The sequence below is a fragment of the Leopardus geoffroyi genome, chromosome A3, assembly GCF_018350155.1.
Source record: "Leopardus geoffroyi isolate Oge1 chromosome A3, O.geoffroyi_Oge1_pat1.0, whole genome shotgun sequence".
Taxonomy (NCBI): Eukaryota; Metazoa; Chordata; class Mammalia; order Carnivora; family Felidae; genus Leopardus; species Leopardus geoffroyi.
Window position 1 is genome coordinate 23,249,791 of NC_059336.1, and position 22,423 is coordinate 23,272,213.

At 47.6% G+C, this 22,423-nt stretch overlaps 1 protein-coding gene across 2 annotated transcripts in view; it reads right to left on the bottom strand.

The window, feature by feature from the left end:
- EPB41L1 (erythrocyte membrane protein band 4.1 like 1) overlaps positions 1-9,335 on the bottom strand; it is a 127,602-nt gene extending 118,267 nt beyond the window's left edge. For both annotated transcript variants that reach the window (XM_045444730.1, XM_045444729.1), the window contains exon 1: positions 9,179-9,335. The gene's annotated coding sequence lies outside the window, so the exon portion shown is untranslated. The remainder of the gene's footprint in view (positions 1-9,178) is intronic.
- Between the last annotated feature and the right edge of the window lie 13,088 nt (positions 9,336-22,423).

The window sequence follows — 22,423 nt, forward strand, 5'->3', positions numbered from 1 at the left end:
ATTTTCATTACAGGAGTAAGGGTGGGAGGGTCCACAGGCTTTGTGAGAGAGAGGTTCGCATCTGAGCTGGGCCTTAAAAAGGTAGACAGGATTGCAACAGTGATTAAAGAAGGGGGGATGGCATTCTTGACAGGAAGAACACAGGGACCTGGGACAAAGACGCAGGTAGGGGCTGGGGATGTCCCAGGAGCCAAAGGAAACACATTCTCCAAGCCCCTCTCCCTGACACTGGCCCCAGTGTCCAGCCCTAAAGAGGTGCCACCTTGAGCATCCCTAGACTCACAGGCATCTGGATCACTTACTGTGAATGGGCACAGAAAGAGAGAAATAGCTGGGCACCTGGGCATGTGGTTTGACTGGAGGGACTCAAGGGATTAGAATCCAGGCTCTGGATGGAATCTTTGAAGATGAGAGATGCTAAAGGGAGGGGCACTCCCTTCAAAGTGGGGGAAGCTGAGGAGACAGCAAGGAAAAGGGCAAAGAATGTGAACTGGGCAGCAGGAAACCTGGCTTCTAGAGCCACTGAGCAAAGTTACATGGGAATTTGGGCTTATCCTGTCCAATCCCCATTTTATAGCTGGAAAAACTGAGGCCCAGGTAGGGGAAGGAACTGGCCTACAGTCCCTCAGCATCTTCACTTAAAACCAGCAATGTGCTGAGAGTCAGGAGAGATCTGCCTTCAATGCATGATTCTGCTGTTAGCTCCCCAGTGACCCTTTTCCAGTCATTAGGCTCCCACTCTCATAAAACAACCCTAAAGATGGGTCGTGATTCAAAGACTCTGATAGTGCCCATGGATCCTTTCCCAAGATCAAGGCACACTCTCAAAATTATTCATGCTATTTCAGAAGTTCATGAACATTTGATATCAACATTCTCCAAGGGTGATCTGAGAACCCTTGGTGTCACAGTCACCTTGACAAGGAATCTGTTAAAACAGGCTGATTCCAAGGCCCCACCATGGATCCCACCCTCCCAGGAGGCAGCTGAGTTTGAATCTCTAGATGAGTCTTAGAAAAGAGTCTATTTTTAGCAAGTTCCCCTTTGCTACTTTTGGAGGAGCAAATTTTGAGGCAGCCTGCCTTAAAGAACCCTCAGAGGAGGGAGTAAGGGGTGAGATGCTGAACCACTCTCCTTTTAGCTATGTCACATATTGAACTTCTGTTTCCTTGCCTATGAAGAGAGGGCTCTGTGTCTTGAAGGCTTAAAGCCATGCTCATTAATCAAAGTTCCTTCTGGTTGAATCACCTGCTCAAGCTGACCATGGTCATGGTCTCGATGGGGATGGAAGGAGTCAGGAGCTGACTGAAGAAGCTCCCCAGATTTAGAAGTGACATTCTGAGATTGGCAGCCCTGCCTGTGAGGGAGTCTGAACTCCAGGGTTGAACTTGGAGTGACAGGTTCCCTATCAACTGCAGCCTGCAGATTCCTTTCTTCTCTCTGGACTTTCTGTGGCCCTTAGCCAGCTCTGGCTTCCTTCCTTTTCCTTTCTAGCATGAGTGTCCTCCTAAACATGAGTTCCCTGGTTCTAGCCTCTGCTCCCCTGCTTCCCTCCCCTCCCCATCACTGAGCCTGATAGAAGATCTCCAAGCCCCCAAGTGCCCTCCCAAAGAGATAAAGCTATCATGCTTTGTAAATGACAAGCTTATTTAACTAGAAGACTCAGGATAATCTGTGAAAAACTAAGGTGACCAACGACCAAACGATATCTAGGGAAAAAGCCAAATACCCTCAGACCTGCCCTGTCACCTGTCCGTGATGCAGGTGGGCCGCTGCCTAGACCCAGATGGGCTCAGAGCTGTGGCCAGCCCTGGGGCCAACACTGTAGGAAGGCCAATCCCTGAGTGAGGTGACAGCACAGGCTGGGAAGCAGGTGAGCCGGATTGGAGACCCCGCTCTCTGAGCTGAGAATCTGCTCTCTGAATTTGAGTGAGTGCACATCCTTCTGTGAACCCCTGAACACTCTTGAATGTCCCATCCGGGGCAGTATAGGAAAGATTCAAGAGTACCCATGGGCTTTCGATAGATCTATGTTTAAATCCCAGTGTGCCACTTGCTGGTGGAGGGCTGAGTAGGCCTTGGGTAAGTTATTTAGCCTCCTTTAATAAAATGGGGATCTAATCTCTGCCTTGCTGGGTAGCTGCAAGGATTAAAAGACATAACGCATGTAAAGCGCTTAGCATGGGGCCTGGCACATGGTAAGCCAATAACGTAAGCAGCTGTTTATCAGTCACCAGAGTGGGCCTCTGACGAGGAAGACTCTAGGCTTTCTGATTCATAAGTGGCCCCAAGCAACCCCAGAACCACCCACTCGAACTGGGTCTGGAGACTTTATCTTTAGATTTCCAATCTGGAGAGAAGATGGGGAGATGAAGAGGGGAAGGCAGGACAAGGGAGTGAAGAGAAAACTAAGAGGAGGGAGGTAGGTAAGGAAAATCAAGGGGTGAAGAGGGGTCTGGCTCCTCCAGCTGAGGGAAAAGGAAGAGGACTTCAGGGCAATTGTCAAGGCAGGATAAGCCTTCTCTCCTTTCCAGAGCCTTCCCTACGCCCGCCAAGGCAAGGCTTAGAGTGACACAGCCTGCTGAGAAGCACAACCTTGGGTGTCAATAGGGACATTGAAGCCTTGGGTTACCTCCAGGTTCTGGCTCCCCACGTTGCCACTGCCCGCCTGTGGTGGCTTCTTCCCGCTGGAGCAGGCAGAGATGGCCAAGCCAGGCTGAGAACAAACAACCTGCCCATTCAGCCTGCACAGGCACTGCCTGCTCACTCAAGGGACTCAGGGACCCCCTTGCTTGGGATTCTGACCCTGGTTCAGCAGCACTCTTCCCGTTGGCTCCCCGTCTCTGTGCTGCACAGTACCCTCTGAAGGCTTCCACCGGCCCCACGATCCTGCTCCTTGGCCAACATTGCAATAGGGGAAAACCACTGTTCAGACCCTCAAAAGAAGCCACAGACAAGGTGTTCCAATTGCCACTGACCAGCTGTGTGACCTTCGGGATGTCACTTTCTCGCAGAGTGTGTTTCCCTTCTCTGGCTAATGAGGGCAATGGAGGGTAAGGACCATCTCTAAGGTTCTCCTAACTGACAGTGGCTATGCTCTGTAGGAGATCTCGGGGCACACAGGGACAAAGAAGACTTGCCTCAGGAGAGGAGTGGGCTGGGCAGGGCCCCGCTGAGAATGCAGTGGACGTGGCGATGGCCGAGGGTTATTATGATGATGATGATTATAATTGAAAATCCCAGCAGCAGACTCTTAAGCAGTTTACAAAGAGCTTTCTCATTTTCCCCTGGGATTCACAATCTGGTGAGGTAAGTAGAGCTGGATGATGCTAATTCATATTAGGCAGATGAGGAAGTGCAGCAAGATTTAAGTGATGCGTCCCAGCTACTAAGTGCGGGGCAGGGGGTGCCAAAGAGGAAGTAATCATTACCGGGCTCCTACTGTGTGCCACCTCACCAGGCTTACTCACACCCGCTATGCAGACCAGGGCTGACCTCCGCAGCACAGCATGCCATTGCAGGGGCTACCGTCTCCATTTCACAGGAGATGAAACTGAGGCTGAGGAAAAGTAATGGGTTTGCTCAAAAGCTCATGCTCCCTTGCAAAGCTTGGATTTGCACCCGGGTTTGTGGGGCTCCAGGATGTGCACTCTTTTCCATCTTCCTGTATGTACTGGGTTGAATAGTGTCCCCCAGGTTCATGTCTACCCAGAACTTCAGAATGTGACCTTATTTGGAAATAGTCTTTGCAGATGTAATTAGTTAAAATAAAATGAGGTCATACTGGATTAGGGTGGATTCTAAATCCAATATGACTGGTGTCCTTTTAAAAAGAGGAGGTGAGGGGCGCCTGGGTGGCGCAGTCGGTTAAGCGTCCGACTTCAGCCAGGCCACGATCTCGCGGTCCGTGAGTTCGAGCCCTGCGTCAGGCTCTGGGCTGATGGCTCAGAGCCTGGAGCCTGTTTCCGATTCTGTGTCTCCCTCTCTCTCTGCCCCTCCCCCGTTCATGCTCTGTCTCTCTCTGTCCCAAAAATAAATAAACGTTGAAAAAAAAAATTTTTTTTAAATAAAAAAAAAAAAAAAAACAGAGGAGGTGACACAGACACAGGGAGAAAGGGGAGAAAACCATGTGACAACAGAGGCAGAGGGAGTTGAGGGCCAAGGAACACCAAGGCAACCACCAGAAGCTAGGAGAGAGGCTCGAGAGAGACTCCCCCCACGGAATCTTCAGAAGGAACCTTGCTGACACCTTGATTTCTGACTTCCGTCTCCAGAACTGTGAGAGAATAAATGTCTGCTTTTTTAAGCCACCCAGACTGTGGTACTCCATTGAGCAGCCCTAGGAAATTAATATACTGTGAATCCACTGAGCAGCAGACCTGGGACTCTTATTTTCAGATTCCTACTCACTAGGCAGCCTTGGAGGTTAAGGGGTGTGAAGGCCTGTGAGAGGTCAGTCTTGCCTCTCCTTCACCTCCCTGACCCAAGCTGGCCTGAAGTCCACCACCTGTGCTCCTTCCCATCCTAGGTCTCTATCCACCCCACAGGACCTTCTATCACGCAAACAAGCATCCTCTGAGACCAGTCTCCAGGTCAACAGCACTCCTGCCCCCACCTGGCCCTCGATCTGGCCCACCCTCTACCACCACCTGGAGAGCTGTGTTTTTGAAATGCAAATCTGATTCTTTCAGAGGCTAGCTTAATCCTCTTCCCTAGCTCCCTACCACCTGTAGAACTCCAGCTCTTCAGCCTGAGCCAGATCGGACCCCAGACTTCCTCTCCGGCCTTACTCCAGGCCAGTCGTGCCCCACCTGTCCCCACCACTCACCACCATCTGCTCCAACAGATGGAACTATTTGGAGTTCCCCCTAACAAGCCCTGGTGCCTTTGCACATGCTGCTCTAACTACTTGGAAGATAAATCCAGCCCAAACACCACCTCTCTTCTTTGTGAAGACTTTTCCTTAGTGAACAACCTCACCCTGATACTTTGTACACTGTACATCTTTACACGTCTGCCCATTTACCCCGCCTGTGAGGACTGCTGGATTCATCTCCGTTCCTGGAGCCCTAGGGCCCAGCACAAAGGCATTCAAGAATGTTGAACTGGGGCGCCTGGGTGGCTCAGTCAGTTGAGCGTCCGTCTCACGTGGTCCCGATTCATGGTTCACAAGTTCGAGCCCCGCGTCGGGCTCTGTGCTGACAGCTCAGAGCCTGGAATTTGCTTCAGATTCTGTGTCTCCCTCTCTCTCTGCCCCTCCCCAGCTCGTGCTCGCACTCTCTCTCTCTCTCTCTCTCTCTCAAAAATAAATAAAAACATTTTTAAAAAAGTGTTGAATGGAATAGTAACAATTGCTAATACTTACCAAGTGTTTACTACCAGCTCAGAACTATGTACAGCATCCCATGTACGTTACCACACAACCGTATGGAACAGATACTATTATTGGTTCTGTTTTAGGAAATGAAGGAAGAAATGAAGTGCCTTGCCCAAGTCTACCCAACTGGTATGTGGCCAAGCCTGAATGACTCTCGAGCCAGTGCTTGTAACCAACGTTAGGTACACCACCCATCCTAATACCGTCATTTTACAGAAAAGGAAACAAACAAACAAAAAAGGAAAAGTGACTTGCCGCATACAAGGCATGGACCCAGATCTTTAGATTCCTTATTCAATGCTCTTCCTCTTCTCATTCTACAGAACCCTATTCCAGGAGGACACAGACACTAGCAAGGCTGTATTTCCTTGGAGAGCTTTCTCCTGCCTCCCCTAGAGCAGAGTCCAGCATGGATGGGCCCAAGCACGTAGCTGGCGTCCATCTATGGCCAGGAGATATAGTAGTAAAAAAGACAGATAAATCTACCTCTAAGAAGTCTGAGGCCTGCTTAGATATTACAATGTCAGGGCTTGAGGGGACACTTTGGGGATCACTTAGTACCATCACCCATTATATAAAGTCATCCACTTCAACAAATTTGTCAAATACCAATCATAAGCTGGGCACTGTGTGGGGACACTGGGAAGAATGACAAGCAAATTTCTACCCAGGTGACATTTGCACCTTAGTGAGGGGAGACAAACAACTAGCAAGTTTATGTATAATTACAAACTCTTATAAACACTATGAACTACAGAGAGCTCTAAGAACATGTAACAAGAAAAACTGACATTCCAGGGAGTTGGCAGAAGCCCCCCTGAGAAAATCACTCTTGGGCTGAAATCTGAAGAATGGGAGTTAAACAAGGTAAGAATCAAGGGAAGAGTATGCTAGACAGAAGGAACAGAATGTGCAAAATCCCAGAGGCCAGAGAGCTCATGGTGCCTAGATGAACTAAAAGAAGGCTAGAGTAGCTGGTTTCCAGAGAGGTGGGCAGGGACTTGATCCTGAAGGTCTTAGAGGTCAAGGTAAGGAGCGGAGAACTGAGCAGAGCAATGACACCCCTTGTCCAAAGCCAAGCCCAGAGCAGACAACGAGTTATTACATTATTCGGTGAAGGGGTAATTTGTCCAAGATCTCAGGGAAGACCTGGGACTTGAAACCAGAACCCCCCCTGCCAGGCTAGGGCTGCGGGGCCACTTCAGTACGTATGTGGGAGAAGACAAGGGATGCTTTCCCGGTGTTTCAACCTATAGGAGGTTCCAGTTGCCTCTCTGTACCTCTCTTAAGTTCTAGGGCAAGACAATCACCTGTGTTTGTGAAAACATAGACTGCTGGGCTCCATGAGTTATTCAGTTTGTCCGATGGGAGCCCCCCAGATTTGCATTTCTAACAAGATCCCAGGTGACCCTGCTGCTGCTAGTGGAGTGACCATACTTTGAGAACTACTGCTCTAAAGGATATGGGGGCAAAGGGGCATAGTGAGTGGGGACCACAGCCAGGATCCTTGGGGGCTAGAAAGGTAGATTTCTAAATCTGGGTAGCAATGAGACAAACTCCATCACTCTGAGACACCTAAGGGAGCTCTGAGTCCCAGAATTTATCTTACTACCTGCTCAGCCAGGGAAACTGAGGCTTAGGGAGTTTAGACTCTTACATAAGAGAAGTGCAATACAAATGTGCTGAGTGAACAGATAAACACAAAAGGGTTTGACCAAAGTCCAAAGAAGACCCCTGGACCAGACTCCAGGGCTCCTGAGCTCCAAGCCAGAGTCTTTCCCGTCCCAGGAAAGGGATTCAGGAAAGGGATTCAGGAAAGGGGACAGCAAGCTCAGCTTTCCCCAGATTCTGCTGCCAGAAACATTTTAAGAATTGCAGAAATCTGCTCTTGGCCCCCAATCCTATCACCCATCCACCCTCCTTCCTTTTACACTCTCAGCTCCCTCCCTTTTACACTCCAAATCCTGTGCACTTTATCCTGGCAAGCAGAGCAGTGGAGAGGGGAGGTGAAGTAACAGGGAAGAAAAACGGGAAGTGGAGGAAGAATTCTTGCACTTGGATGTCCCTCCTCCGGAACAAATCCTTTCTTCCATAAGAGTCTCAGCTTCCCTCTATCCTTGTATCCAGGCTACCCCCAATCTACCCACATTTCAGTACCAGCATCTGAAACCCACAAAACCAGGGGTTTTAAATTTCTAAACCAGCTTTTCACCCAGTTTTTCTATATTAGAGTGGCCCTGGACAGAATTTTTCTATCCTATCCTAGCTGGCAGCAAAATGGCATGTCTCTTGCAAACCCACACGCATAGACTCACTAATATACAAACAGCTATACATGTACATAAAAACAAATATACCAGAACTTATAAAAAACACATACACATGTACATCAAGATACATTTTTCATTGTTCACTGATAAAACATACCTAGGCACCCAAATGCAGAAGAAAAACACAGAGAGACACACATGCAGACAGACTACAAATCTAGACATGCATGCTACACCAGTACGTGGGGAAAGGAGTACAGACACACCCAGAGATCACTCTCAGAGTAGGGGTCTCCTGAGGGGCGGGGGGTCGTATTCCCATATGGGCTCTGGCCCTTTAAGAGAGCGGTTTTCCCTCCTTTCAGGGCACCTAAGGTGCAGCTCTACCCCTGAGAGCTGTAAGGGTGAGGGTGGGAGTGTGGCTGACCCGATCAGGCCCCGTCGGACTCTGGGCCACTGTCCCCAGGCCGCCACAGGAAATGGATCCTTGAACCGACTTGGTCACCAGCCTGAGGACCGCTGTTGCTGCCACCACCCCCCCACACACACACCGACACGCACACACGCCCACCCCTCCACACACACACATACGCACACACACACGCACACGCGCGCGCACACACAAACACACACCCGGGCTTCAGGCAGGACACGCCCTCCGCTCCAGCTCGCCCGGGTGCGCGGGCTCCGCCGTCAGCCCAGCTCTTTCTGGCCCCTGGGGTGTGGCCGCCCACCTGCCGGCAGAGAGTCTCAGCCCGGCGGGGACACTGCCGCCGCCGCCGCCACCCACCGCCCCGGCCAAGTGGCTGGCTCCCGGGGACTAGAGCGCGTCGGCCGCCGCCCCCCCCAACCCCTTCCTCCCGGCAGTGCGGAGACAAAGCCGCGCACACGTACACGGGGGCTACGCGGGTGCACACCCGCCCTCACACGCGCACACCCGGGGAGTCACACTGGCGCTCACACGGCGACACACACACACACACACACACACACACACAGCCACGGGGTCCAGCCACAAGCGAGGCCACTGGCACACACCCTCATCCAGATGTACACACACTCAGCTACATATTGGGACACACCCTCTAATAGACACATTCACGGACACACACAGACACACACACCCTCACCCAGATACACACACGCCATCCAGTCCAGACACGCGGAGACATACAGCGCACACACACACCCCCCCCCCACGCAGATGCACACCCCGAGCACACGCACGCGCGCACACACACAGCAACCACTTGCCCAGACCCACGGGCACACGCGCGCTCACACCCAACACCCGGAGATGTGGACCCCGCCACACATACCGGTGCCAGTACTGAGACTCACGGACCGAGGCCCGGGGCTCCTGGCTGGGGCGCCCGCCCCCCGCCCCGCGGGGGTCCAGCCCCCTGGAGCCGGCCTGTCAGTGCTCGAGGACGGGAGACCGAGCCCGGAGCCCTCGCCACACACAGACACACACGAGAGCAGACGCGGCGGGGTCCCCGGGGCCCGGACGACGGTGGCGCGGGCGGCTAACCTGGCAGGGGCGGCGCGGCTTCCGGGCGCTGTCTGTCCTCAGTCCGTGCGTCCGGCGGCCGCCCGGGCGGGCTCCGAGGCGCACTCGAGCTGCGCAGAAATGCCCCGCTCGCTCGCTCGCTCGCTCTCTCCCTCCCACGGCGCCCAGCCCCCTCCCCGCCCTCCCCCCACACCCCGGCTCCCCCTCCGCCCCGCCCCGGCCGGCTGCCCCCGAGGAGGCGGCAGCGGCGATCCCGGCCTCCCCAGCAGCCGCCCGCGAGCTAGCGAGCAGCGGCGCCGAACGGCGAGCAGCCGGGGAGCGCCGCAGCCGCCGGAGCCGCCGGAGCCGGGGCCGCGCGTCGGGAGGAGCCGCGCCGGCCCCCGGGGAGGGGAGGGAAGGGGAGGGGGCTGAGCCCCGCGAGCCCTCCTGGCGCCCGTAGCCCGCCGCCCGCTTCCCCACGTGGGCCCTGCGCCCGGCGTCTACCTGAGCCGCCGCGGAGCTCAGAGGCCGGGGCCGAGCGGCGGGGCGACGGAGAGGAGACCGACCCCACCCGGCCTCTTCGCCCTTCCCGTCCCGGCCGGGTGGGCTCGCGCCCCGCCCCCACCTCCTCCCTGGGCCCCGGCAGCGCCGGCCTGGGTTTTCCGTAGCTAAGACGTCTCGGCTCCCGGCCCGGTGCCCCGGGCTAACCCCACGGCCCGGCGTCCCGCTCGCCGGCCTCCTCTACCTCCAGCCGGGACCTGGCCGACGCCCACCAGCCTCCCCACCACCCGTCCATTGTTCCCGCCGCCGGAGCTTGCGGAAGATCGCGCAGCGCCTTCCAGCCCTCTCCCAGGTGGCATTACCTCTGGACTCTCTGGGGCCCTCCCAAGAACTGGCCCCTGACCCCAACGCTCACCCTCCACAGGCTCTGGCACGACCAGAGTAAGGAGCTTTTCTAAATTAGAGTTATAACCTCTAGCCCTTATAGGCGCTCCTTCAGGTCCTACTTGGAGTATAGACTGAGGTTTGGGGAGGGAGGAATTAACGCAAGTTCAGCAAGATAGCAGCGGGGAGAAGATGGGGGTCCATTCCACAGATGAAGAAACTGAGGGCTCCTGGGACAAGGCCAGGCCCTCCAGAAGTACAAGGAGTAATGAGCCTGCCCTCCTTTGTTAGATACTAAATAAAGCAGAGCCAGGGGGAAAAAGCAAGTGTTATGTATTTCGTGGGTTTTACTGAAAGTCAAAACGAAGGTAAAGGCCTATTATGTGCAGAAGCTTTCACCTCCTTTGTCTCCCTTAGCCTATAGTCCTATGTGGCAGCTGTGATTATCCCCATTTTGCAGATGGGCGGCCTGTCCTAGGTGTCTCCACCAGGCAGCACAGCTAAGATAAAGCCCAACTATTATTCAAGTTCTTCACTATGGTCCTTTCCTCCAGCATAGGAAACTAAATGCCAAACAAGCAGCTGAGAACCTAAAAAATCAAGGAGGGGGGCTTAGTTTGCACTCCAAAGAATTTCCACAAACTAAGAGCAGAACTGAGGGAGCCAAGGCCCCAAAGCAAGACCAAGCACGTCTTGTCCAGGAGGAAAAAATTATAATTAATAATAAGAACTAATGATAACCGGCACGTTTGGAGCACTTACTACGTTCCAGGCACTGTTTTAAGAGCTTTGCTTGCACTAACTCATTTAATCACGCAATAACACTGTGAGAAAGAGGCTCTTCTTATCCCCTCTTTCTACAGTAGGAAACTGAAACACAAAGACAGTACATAGTTTGATGAAGTGGCAGAGCCGGGATTCAAATCCAGGAAGCTGATTCCCAAGCCTGCGTTTTTAACCACCGTACACCAGACAGAAGCAGTCCCAGTTGTGAGACAAAGGTATGTGAACTAGAGCGCCCACCACAGCAGAACCCTCTTTAACTTGCTGCCGTCCGTCTCCCTGTGTGTACTCAGGGCACAGCACGCAAAGCCTGGTATGGAGGCCTCATCTGTTAAACTGCTGCACGACTGCCACATGGGGCCAGAGTGCTGAGTGCCACGTGCGGGGCTCACTTGCAGCCCTCTCTGCTCTGCTGGCATTTTTATCAGTGGTTTCAGATGAAGCAAAGGAAGGGATGAAATGCTTATCAGATCTGCTGCTGGCATGAAGCTGGAAGGGCAAACACTCTGTAAACCAAAATTAGTTTCCAGAAGATCTCAGCGGCCTTGGGGCTGTGCTGGAACCAACAAGATGAGGTGCCGCACAGAACAAATGTAAATTCCTGCCCTTTGGTTCAAGCCAAAGCAGTCCCACAGAACTTTCTGCGATGATGGAAATGTCCTAAATCTGTAGCCACCAGTGGCTGTAGAGCACTTGAAATATGGCTAGTACAACTGAGAAACTGAAATTTTAATATTTAATTTTTAGTACGTAAAATTTAACTAGCCACATGGGGTTAGTGACTGCCATATTGGACTGTATAGTTCCAAATGATCAAGTGCCCAAAGTACAAGATATAAAGAATCTAGATTAAGAAGAGTTCCAGTGAGTGGCACCTGGGTGGTTCAGTCAGTGGAGAGACCGACTCTTGATTTCAACTCAGGGCATGATCTCACAGTTTGTGAGACTGAGCCTCACCTAGGGCTCTGCTCTGAGAGCTCAAAGCCTGCTTGAGAATCTCTCTCTCCCTCTATCTCTGCCCTCCCCCACTCTGTGCTCTCTCCCCCCTCTCTCTGTCTCTCTCTCTCTCAAAATAAATAAACATTAAAAAAGCAAAAGAGTTCCAGTGAAAATGACTTAAAGGTTTGAGTTGACCTCAAGTTCAACAGTGCAATGTGGCTGTAAAAAAGAAAGGAAGGGAGGGAGGGAGAGAAGGAGGGAAGAAAAGAAGGAAGAAGGGGAAAGTGAACATGATAATACTGTATCAACAGAAACCAGAGGTCAGACCAGCCAGGTGCTGCCCTGGGCAGATCACGTCTGGGCCATGGGGCTCAGCTCTGGGACCCACATTCTGAGGGCAACACTGTCACATGAGAACATGTCTAGAGGAGGAGACCAGAATGCTGAGGACCTGGATCCCATGTTGTGTGATGACTGACTTACAATAGCCTGGAGAAGGGAAAGCATAGGGTGGATATAGTGGCTATCTCCAAGCCTCTGAAGGGTTGTCACACAGAAAGGGGAATAATAATTTCCTATTATTCAGGTCTAATAAACAAAAAAAAATTCTGCAAACCCCTAGGCCACATTATCTGAGGGAAGGATCTATGTCTAATTTCTCTTTCTGTTCCTCTGGGCATCCAGTCTACCGAGAACCTGGCCCATATTACAAACTGACTACAAACTTGCTGACTGAATGGATGTGAAAGAATCCCACTCAGCTCTAGTGGGTAGACATCAGGGAGGACAATTTCAGCTCACTATAAAGAATGCACTAACCATCACAGCTATCCAAGAATGAAACAATGACCTTGGGAGTCACTGGGACCCAATGACCTTGGGATTTACTTATTGACTCCCTAACAATAAATGTATTAAAAGAGATTGGGTCTTCACATCCACGCGGCCAACAGACATGAAAAGATGCTCAATATCACTTATCAGGGAAAGGCAAATCAAAAGTACAATGAGCTATCACCTCACAGCTGTCAGAATGGTTAAAATCAATGACAAAAAACAGCAGGTGCTGGCTAGGATGTGGAGAAAAGGGAGTCCTCTTTCTTGCACTCTTGGTGGGAATGCAAACTGGTGCAGCCACTGTGAAAAACAGTATGGAGTTTCCTCAAAAAGTTAAAAATAAAACTACCCCCATGAGCCAGAAATCACACAACTAGGTATTTACCCAAAGAATACAAAAATACTGGTTTGAAGGATACATGCACCCCAATGTTTATAGCCGCACTACCTACAATAGCCAAATTATGGAAGCAGCCCAAGTGTCCATCAATGGAATGAATGGATAGAAGATGTGGCATATATACACAATGGAATATTACTCAGCCATAAAAATGAATGAAATCTTGTCATCTGCAACGACACAGATGGAGCTATAGACAGTATTACACTAAGAGAAATAAGTCAGAGAAAGATAAATACCATGTGATTTCACTCATAGGTGGAATTTAAGAAACAAAATAAACGAGCAAAGGGGAAAAAAGAGAGGGAGAGAGAAGCAAAACAAGAAACAGACTCATAACTATAGAGAACAAAAAGTAATGGTTACCAGAGGGGAGGTGGCTGAAGGGATGAGTAAAACAGGTGATGGTGATTAAGGAGTACACTTGTGATGAGCACCAGGTGATGTACAGAGGTGTTGAATTACTATATTGTACACCTGAAACTAATATTACACAGTATGCTAACCAACTGGAATTTAAATACTTTTTTGAAATTTTTTTAATGTTTATTTTTGAGAAAGAGAGAGAAAGAGGGAGACAGAGCGCAAGGGGGGAGGGGCAGAGAGCGAGAGGGAGACACAGAACCCAAAGCAGGCTCTAGGCTCTGAGCTGTCAGCACAAAGCCCGACACGGGGCTCAAACCCATGAACCCCGAGACCATGACCTGAGCCGAAGTCAGATGCTTAACCGAGCCACCCAGGTGCCCCATAAATAACAACTTTTTAAAAAAGAGATCTGTGTATTTTGTTTAATGTTTATTTATTTTGAAAGAGAGAGAGAGAGCAGGCAAGCATGACCAGGAGAAGGGGCAGAGAGAGAGGGAGAGAGAGAATCCAAAGCAGGCTTTACACTCAGCATGGAACCTGATTCGGGGTTCCATCTCACAATCTTGAGACCATGACCTAAGCTGAAATCCAGAATCAGATGCTTAACCGACTGAGCCACCCAGGCACCCCTAAATAAAAACTTTTTGGAAAAGAAGAGAAAATGCCAACACATAATGTAAGTAGCAAAGCCAGCCCTCATTCTCAATCTAATCAGCAAAAATTTATTTACTTTCTGTCAGAAAAGAGACTGGGTCTTCATTTGGAAGCTGAACTAGGAACCAGGTGACCGACCACTCAAACTGAAAAATGGGCAAGTTCTATTAGGAGGGAAAAAACAAGATCAAGGCTGTGCTTCCAGACAGCTATTGGGCTGTATGTACAGAACAAACCAACATGGAGGGACCAGAGGCTGGGAGGACCAGTTAGGAACCACTGCAGTGGTCCAGGAGATACGAGAGGAGACAAGGGGGCTGTCAGAACGGAAAACCAAGGACAGCTATGTCACGAAAGGAGCATTGACCCTCTACTGGGAGTCAGGCACTGCAGGTTCTAGTCCTCCCTCTGCCTTTAACTTATTGTATGCTCTGGGGTAAATCCCTTCCCTTCTCTGGATTTGTTTTCCTATCTCTGAAATGCAGAAAAATCCCCAAGTCCCTTCTAATTCTGGATTCTTTTTATGGGAGAGAGATTACGAAAGATAACTGCGATAATGTATCAGCCTTTACAAGCTTCAAAGTAACAATACCATTGTTCTCATTACTATTGTTATTATTATTACAAAGGCAGCTTCCCCAGTGAAGAGATTGGTAGGAGAGGACAAGAAGTCAAAGGACTGCATCTGTAGGGGTGGGAGTTGGAGACAAGGTCCTCCAGTCTTTGGGGAGGGCCAGCTAACAACTCTACCCCTCCCCTAAGTTCTGTGAAGACAAACAGGTCTCTGTGTTGTCACCTTATGAACTATTTCCTCATTCCTTTGAGCCACACCCCATACTTGGCTAAAGGAAGCAGCCAGTTCTAGGAAAAGTTAGACTCTGTCTCCCTTCTTTTAATGTTTGCAAACACCTGATGTGGTCTTTTCCTTAAATCATCTCTTATGAAAACAGCCAGTAATATTGGGCACTACATGCCGAGCATGTTACAGAATGTTCTCACCTTGGAAGGAAGCTATAATTATTATTCCCATTTTATAGGCAGGGATACTATGGCTCGTGGAAAGAAATGATTTCCCCACAGTCGCACAGCTTATGAGGAGGATTCCAATACAAGTGTGTGCATCCAAGGCTGCGTTCTCAAAAGCTTCCAGCATTTTACTATATAATTTTGTAACAACCTGGGGAGGAGGGCAAAATCAGTATGGTCTCCAGTTTAGGGCAGGGAAAACTGAAGCTCAGAGAGGTTAAGTTAAATCACTCTGACAAGTTAGTAAAATCTTTCAATGTGCAGTTCAACGTTCTTTCCACTTCTCTGTTCCTCTCCTCTGACCCAGCAGCACTTCCCTCCTTCTTCTGTACCTTGCAGGGCCTCCCCAATCTTCCTAGGTCTGATGGGCAGGGACTTGCCCAGCCCACTTAAGAGAAGGACTTTTACTGGTCCTTTTTCTGGGGCAGGGAAAGGGAAGCATTTTTGAAAGGCAAAAGTTAATTCCACCTCCTCCCTCCACACACACACCACCAGCACACACACCCCAGCCCAGGGCCTTGAGGTGACAGGGTGAAGGCTTACAGGGTGAGTCACACGGAGCTGAATTGCCAGTCACCGGAGCACCAGGTGCTAAGCTTAGTTTACAGGGGTGGAAAAGTAGGCCAAGTGCTCTCATCCCCAGGAGGACAGCCCAGTTGCAGGCTGTGCCCCCAACGCATCTCCTCTCTGAATGCTGCAAACATTTAGGAAACACCGCACAAGCCCCAGGGGGCAGAGGGGGTAAGGCTCTGCCCCCAGGGGGCAGAGGGGGCAGAGGGGACACAGGACAAATAAGAGTGCATCCCCATGCTTCAGAGTGAGTACAAATGTGAGTACAAAGTAATATATACTTATAAAGAGTGATGGGGGCACATGGTGATTAATTCCAAGGAGAGAAATTAGCGAAGGAGTTGAGGTTAGAGTGGAGTCTTAAAGAGTGAGTTGAACATGCAGAAGTGGCAGAGGGGAACTCCAAGCTGCAGGAATGCATATGCAGAAGCCCTAATGCTTAGATACATTTGGACTCCCATCTAGCAGGCAATAGGGAGCCACAGACTGCACTATGGCTTTGGAGAAAGACAATCTGAGTTTGAATCTGCCTTTGTCCCTTCTCAGCTGTTTGACCTTGGACAAGTTTACTTAATACCTTTGGTAGAGATATTATTATTCCCATTATTTGCTTTCCCCCTTCTTGTAAGATTATGCATTCTAGCCAGTTGCTTTGTGACTTGAGTACCCTCCAGAGGAAGGAGTACATTTCCACGCCAGGCTTGACCACATGACCTACTTTGGCCAGTGAAATATGGGTGGGAGAGATTATATGCCAGTTCTAAGCAGAAATTTGAAGAGCCATCAGATGTTTCATTCTAAAATCATACTATTTTATCTCTGCCATTGGAATGGCATGTCCTGGATAGGGTCTGTGCCCTCAGCCCAAATTTGAAAGTGAAAAGACCCACAGGACAAAGTTCCAAGCACCTTACAGCCACACTACAGCTACTGATGTTTAATGCGAGGGAAGAAACTTTGTTGTTGTGTAAGACACTGAGATTTGGGGACTGTTTGCTATCACAGCATGATGTAGCAAATGCTACCTAGTACGCTCCCTACAACATGGGTGATTTTAGTAGTATCTACCTTATGGACTATTGTGAGGATTATTTCAGGCAAAGTGTGTAACCATTTCATCAAGGACTTGAAATGGCATTATAAAATGATCACTCCACCCACACAGATATAGAAATTTGATAGAGGACAGACATGACATTTACAAAAGAAGAGCAGAGGATGTTGTGGTGGGTTGAAAAGTGTTCCCCCTCCCCAAATTCATGCACCCAGAACCTCAGAATATGACCTTTTTTTTTTTTTTTTTTTTTTTTTTGGATATAGGGTATTTGTAGATGTGATTAGTTAGGGATCTAAAGATTAACTTATCCTGGATTTATAATGGGCGCCAAATCCAATGACTGGTGTCCTTATAAGAAGAGAAGATATACAGACGCACAGAGGGGGTGGCAACGTGCAGGTGGACACAGAGAATACAGTGATATGTCTATAAGTCAAAGAACCTCCGAGGACTGCAGGCAATCGCCAGAAGCTAGGATAAAGGCATGGGGTGTTTGCTCCCTTAGAGTCTCCAGCAGAAAGATGGATGCCCACCCTGCTGACATCTTGATTTGGACTCCAGCCTCCCAAACTGCGAGAGAATAAATTCCTGTTGTTTTAAGCCACCGGTTTGTGGTAATTTGTTATGACAGCCCCAGGAAACTAATACAGATGGATTACTTTAAAAATGATACTGAACAATTGGTTATTCGTTTGGAAAAAAATAAAATCGGATTCCTACCTCATGGCATACACAAAAATAACTATCTGTTGGATTAAAGACCTAAATTTGAAAAGCAAAACTTTTAAATCTTTAGAAGTAACAAAAGACCATTCTTAGGACCTCAGGGTGGGGAAGGCTTTCTTAAACAAGACACAAAAACCACAAATTATATTAGTCTGTGTTCTCACAGAAACAGAACCAATAGGGGATAGATAGATAGATAGATAGATAGATAATAAGAAATTCGTTCACGTGGTTGGGCTGAGAAGTCCCAAGATCTGCAGGTGGCAAGCTGGAAACCCACGAGAGCCAGTGGTGTTAAGTTTCAGTCTGGAGAAGAACAGTGTCCCAGCCAGAAGACATCCAGGCAGACAGAACAAATTCTCCCTTACTCTGCCTTTTTGTTCCATTCAGGTCTTCAATGGACTGGATGAAGCCTGCTCACACTGGGGAGGGCAATCTGCTTTACTCAGTCTACTGATTCAAATATTAATCTCATCCAGAAACATTCTCATAGACACACCTAGAATAATATTTAACTAAATATCTGGGCACTCTGTGGCCCAGTCAAATTGACACATAAAATTAATATGGATAATTCTCAAAAACATAATGTTGGTAGAAAAAAAAGCATATTGTAAAGGATACAACTTATATAAAGCTTTAAAATATACAAAGCAATGATATATATTGTTTAGGGATACTTGTAATAAAACTTTTAAAGACATTTATTGGGGCGCCTGGGTGGCTCAGTTGGTTGAGCGACCGACCAGCTCAGGTCACGAGCTCACAGTTTGTGAGTTCGAGCCCCGTGTCCGACTCTGTGCTGACAGCTCGGAGCCTGGAGTCTGCGTCGGATTCTGTGTCTTCCTCTCTCTCTGCCCCTCCCCCACTCGTGCTCTGTCTCTCTCTGTCTCAGAAATAAACATTAAAAAATTTTTTTTAAAAATAAAGGTGTTTATTACCATGATAAACACCAGGATAAACTGTAGGATAGTGGATACCTCTGGGTAGAAAGGAAGGGGAATGGGCTCTAGGAGAGGTACACAGGAAGCTGCAATTTTGTCTGTAACAGTTCATTTCTTAAGCTGGGTAGTATGCACATGAGTGTACACTACCATGCACTATAATTTGTCTCAAGATATAATTAACATACCATAAAATTCATCATTTTTAAGTGTATAATTTACTGGGCTTTTGTTTATTCACAAGATTATGCAACAATCACTCCTGTAATTTCAGTACATTTTCATCACTCCAAAGAAACCTCATATCCATTAGCAGTCACTCCCCATTCCCCCCTCCTACTAGCCTGGCAACTACTAATCCACTTTCTCTTTTTATGCATTCATATAAATGGATCATTCAGCATGTGGTCTTTTGTGGCTGGCTTCTTTCACTTAGCATAATGTTTTCAAGATTTACCCATGTTGTAGCATGAACCAGTATGTTATTCCTTTTATGGCTGAATTATAGTCCATTGTATGTAGATACTACATTTTTGTTTATTGATTTATCAGGTGATGTACATTTGGGTTGTTTCCACTTGGCTGTTATGAATAATGATACTATGAACTTTTATGTGCAAGTTTGTGTATGAACTTACGCTTTTATTTCTCTTGGATATATAGCTGGGAGTGCAATTGCTGGGTCATGTGGTAACTATACTTAACTTATTGAAGAACTTCCAAAGCAGCTTCATGATTTTACAACCTACCAGCAATATTTGAAGGTTCAATTTCTCCACATCCTCACCGACACTTGTTATTGTCTTTCTTTTTTATTATAGCCAACTCAATGGGTATGAAATGATATGCACCATGCTTTTTGGTGTATCCGAATTATTTTCTAACAATTGTTAAATTTAGTATTTAATAAAGAAAGACCATTTAATGCCTTGTGTGGAGGATGGACTGGTAGGAGTAGAAACAGAAGACCAGTAGGGGTGTGCTGCAGATGTTTCCCGGAAAGATTAGACCTGTCTTAGAGGGTCATGGCAGAGGTCATGGAGGACAGGCTCAGGTCCCACTTAGAGGCCAACACAAATCTCAGAGTGGACTCAATCAGTTCATGGTGTCAGCCCAAAGCAGCTCTGAAATATGGAAGGTTTTCAGTGGACTTCCAAATCTTCTCCCTCACACAAAAGCCAAATTGCTATTGAGAAGCTGTCGGAAATTGACATTGGAGGGAGGAGCTTGATAGTTGAAGGGAAAATCTTATTTGCTACATGATTTTAGACCGTCCTTTGTTTTTCTGACCTACGTTTCCTAGGATGTGAAATGATTCTACTCAAGAGCCATCTCTAGAGTTTCTCGCCTCTAGGACATGCTAGATTCTATAACCATAGGCCCATCTTACATAGAAGAAATATTCTGGCTTTTATTTTCTGAAAATCAGTCAAGCTCAGAGATATGAGGAAAAGGAACATAAAATATTTTGACCCCAAGGATGTTTGACTCTATTTATGAATACAAACATTGTATTTAGGATTATATCAACATCAATGAATGTTCAAGGCAATTTTGTTCTCCTGAGGTAAATTCCATTAAGCCAATTTAATTCCTTGACCGATTGTGGCACAAACTGTTTCCAACATTTTCCCGTTTTTATTTTAATGAAATTATTTTCACTGAGATCATTTATTTTCCATCAAAACTTGACTAGAGAGGTAAATTGGTCAATTCTTCATCCATATGAAATATTTCTTGGTTATGGTTTCTGCCACTTTGAGAGTCTAATTTTCTCAGGTTAGATCCCACAGATCTAAATTCTGTCCAAAAAACGTTTGATTCTTCTGACAATTTTTAGCCTTGTGATATTTTAGTATATACCCATTATTTCTATCAGTTCTTGTATCAGTTTCCTATGGCTGTTGTAACAAATCACCACAATCTTAGTGGCTTAAAACAACACATATTTATTCTCCCACATTTCTGGAAGCCTGAAATCCTAAATCAGTAGCATTGGGCCCAGCTCCATCAGAGGATACAGAGGAGGATCTGTCCCTGCCTCTGCCAGTTCCTGGTGGCTGTGAGCACTCCTTGGCTTGTGACTGCATCATTGAAAACTCTGCCTCTGTGGTCACATTTCCTTTCCCTTTGCAGTGACAGTCAAGTCTCCCTGTGTCTATCTCTTATAAGGATTTCATTCAGGGCCCACCCTCATAATTCAGGACAATCTCCCCATCTCAAGACCCTTAACTTAATCACATCTGCAAAATCTTTGCCATGTAAATAAACAGGTCCCAGAGATTAGAAGCTGATATCTTGGAGGGAGGAGACTGGGGGGGGGGGGTGGGGGCATGATCCAGCCTACTACAGTTCCATTCATTATAGATTGGATAAAATACTGATAGTTACTTGTGGGGTTTGTTTGTTTGTTTATTTATTGATTTATTTATTCATTTATTTATTTATTTATTTATTTATAGAGAAGAGAGAGAGAGCACAAGAGGGGAGGGGCAGAGAGAAAGGGAAAGAGAGAATCCCAAGCAGACTCTGCACTGTCAGTACAGAGCCCAATGCAGGGCTTGAACTCACGAACTGTGAGATCATGACCTGAGCTGAAATCCAGAGTCAGGCACTTAACCAACTGAGCCACCAAGGCACCCCACAGATAGTTACTTGTAAGCTAATGTTCTTGCAGCATTACTCACAGTAGGCAAAAGGTGGAAACAACCCAAGTGACCATCAATAGACAAATGGACAAACAACATGCAGTGTATCCATACAAGGGATTATTATTCAGCCATTAAAAAGAATGAAATTCTGATACATGTTACAACATGGATGACCCCAGAAAACATTGTGCTAAGAGAAAGAAGCCAGATACGTACGACAGGATAAATATTACGTGATTCCACTTATATGAAATATCTAGAATGGACAAATTAAAAGAGACAAAAAGTATAATAGAGGTTACCAGGGACTGAGAGGGAAGTAGTTATTGTTTAATGGGTACAGAATTTCTGTTTCAGTTGATGAAAAAGTTCTGGAAATAGTGGTGATGGTTATACAACATTGTGAATGTACTTAAATGTCACGGAACAGTGTCCTAAATCAGTTAAAATAGTAAATTTTAGGGTCCACATATTTTGTCACAATAAAAATAACAATCTGTATCCCAAAAAAATAATAAAAAGCAGAGTGAAAAAATATGGATAACTGTATTTATTTTTTTAACTTATCCAGTAACAATTATGATCAATTTTCTTCAGATATTCCAGGATTGCTGGATTTGTTTAGGATTTGCCTACTGTGTTGCTAATATAATCCTCCCACATATTTCTATCACTTTGAGTATGGTACACTAATTGATCATACCTTTGGCAGATCAAGAAGCAAACGATGGGTAAATGTTCTTGGAAAAAAATGCAGGAGTCAAACTATCATTTTATGGGCAGGTATAGAACTCATAAAGGATTTATATAGTGAAGGGCAGGGAGGGATGTCAGTTCCTGCTTCTAATGAAGACAGAATCAGCAGACATTGCAACAGGACAGACCTAGATTAAAAATCAGGAATTCTCTCACCACTGTGAGGTAAGAGGATGGGACCAGTAATTTCTGAGACCCCTCCAGCTCTAACAGTACCTAGCTCTGTTACTAAAAAAATGAACAGGAATTCACACTTGCCCAGTGCGTGTGGCTTGTATGGCATTGTGCCAAGTACTTTTTTAGTGACTCTGTATGGGTGGTATTACTACCCCCATTTTACATACAAGGAAAGAAGGGTCCAGGTCACTTACATAATTCACTCAAAGTTCTAGAGCTAAGACGTGGCACAGCCGAGACCCAAGGCCAAGGATGTCTGACTCCAAAGTCATATGCTCCACACTAGGCCATGTTATGGCATCCTCTTTTGTAGAGATACTTGGGAAAGATATTTCACTCTGGGCTACAGGCATGGGCCACCCCCAGCTCAAAAACAGGAGCCTGAAGCCACTTGTTAAGATTGCTTGGAGCTGCTACTCTCATCAAATGCCAGGTCCGAAGACAGGGGCTACAGGTCCCACCATACTACAGGAATCTGGCTAGAAACTGTCCACCGATTTGCAAAGATTGAACACG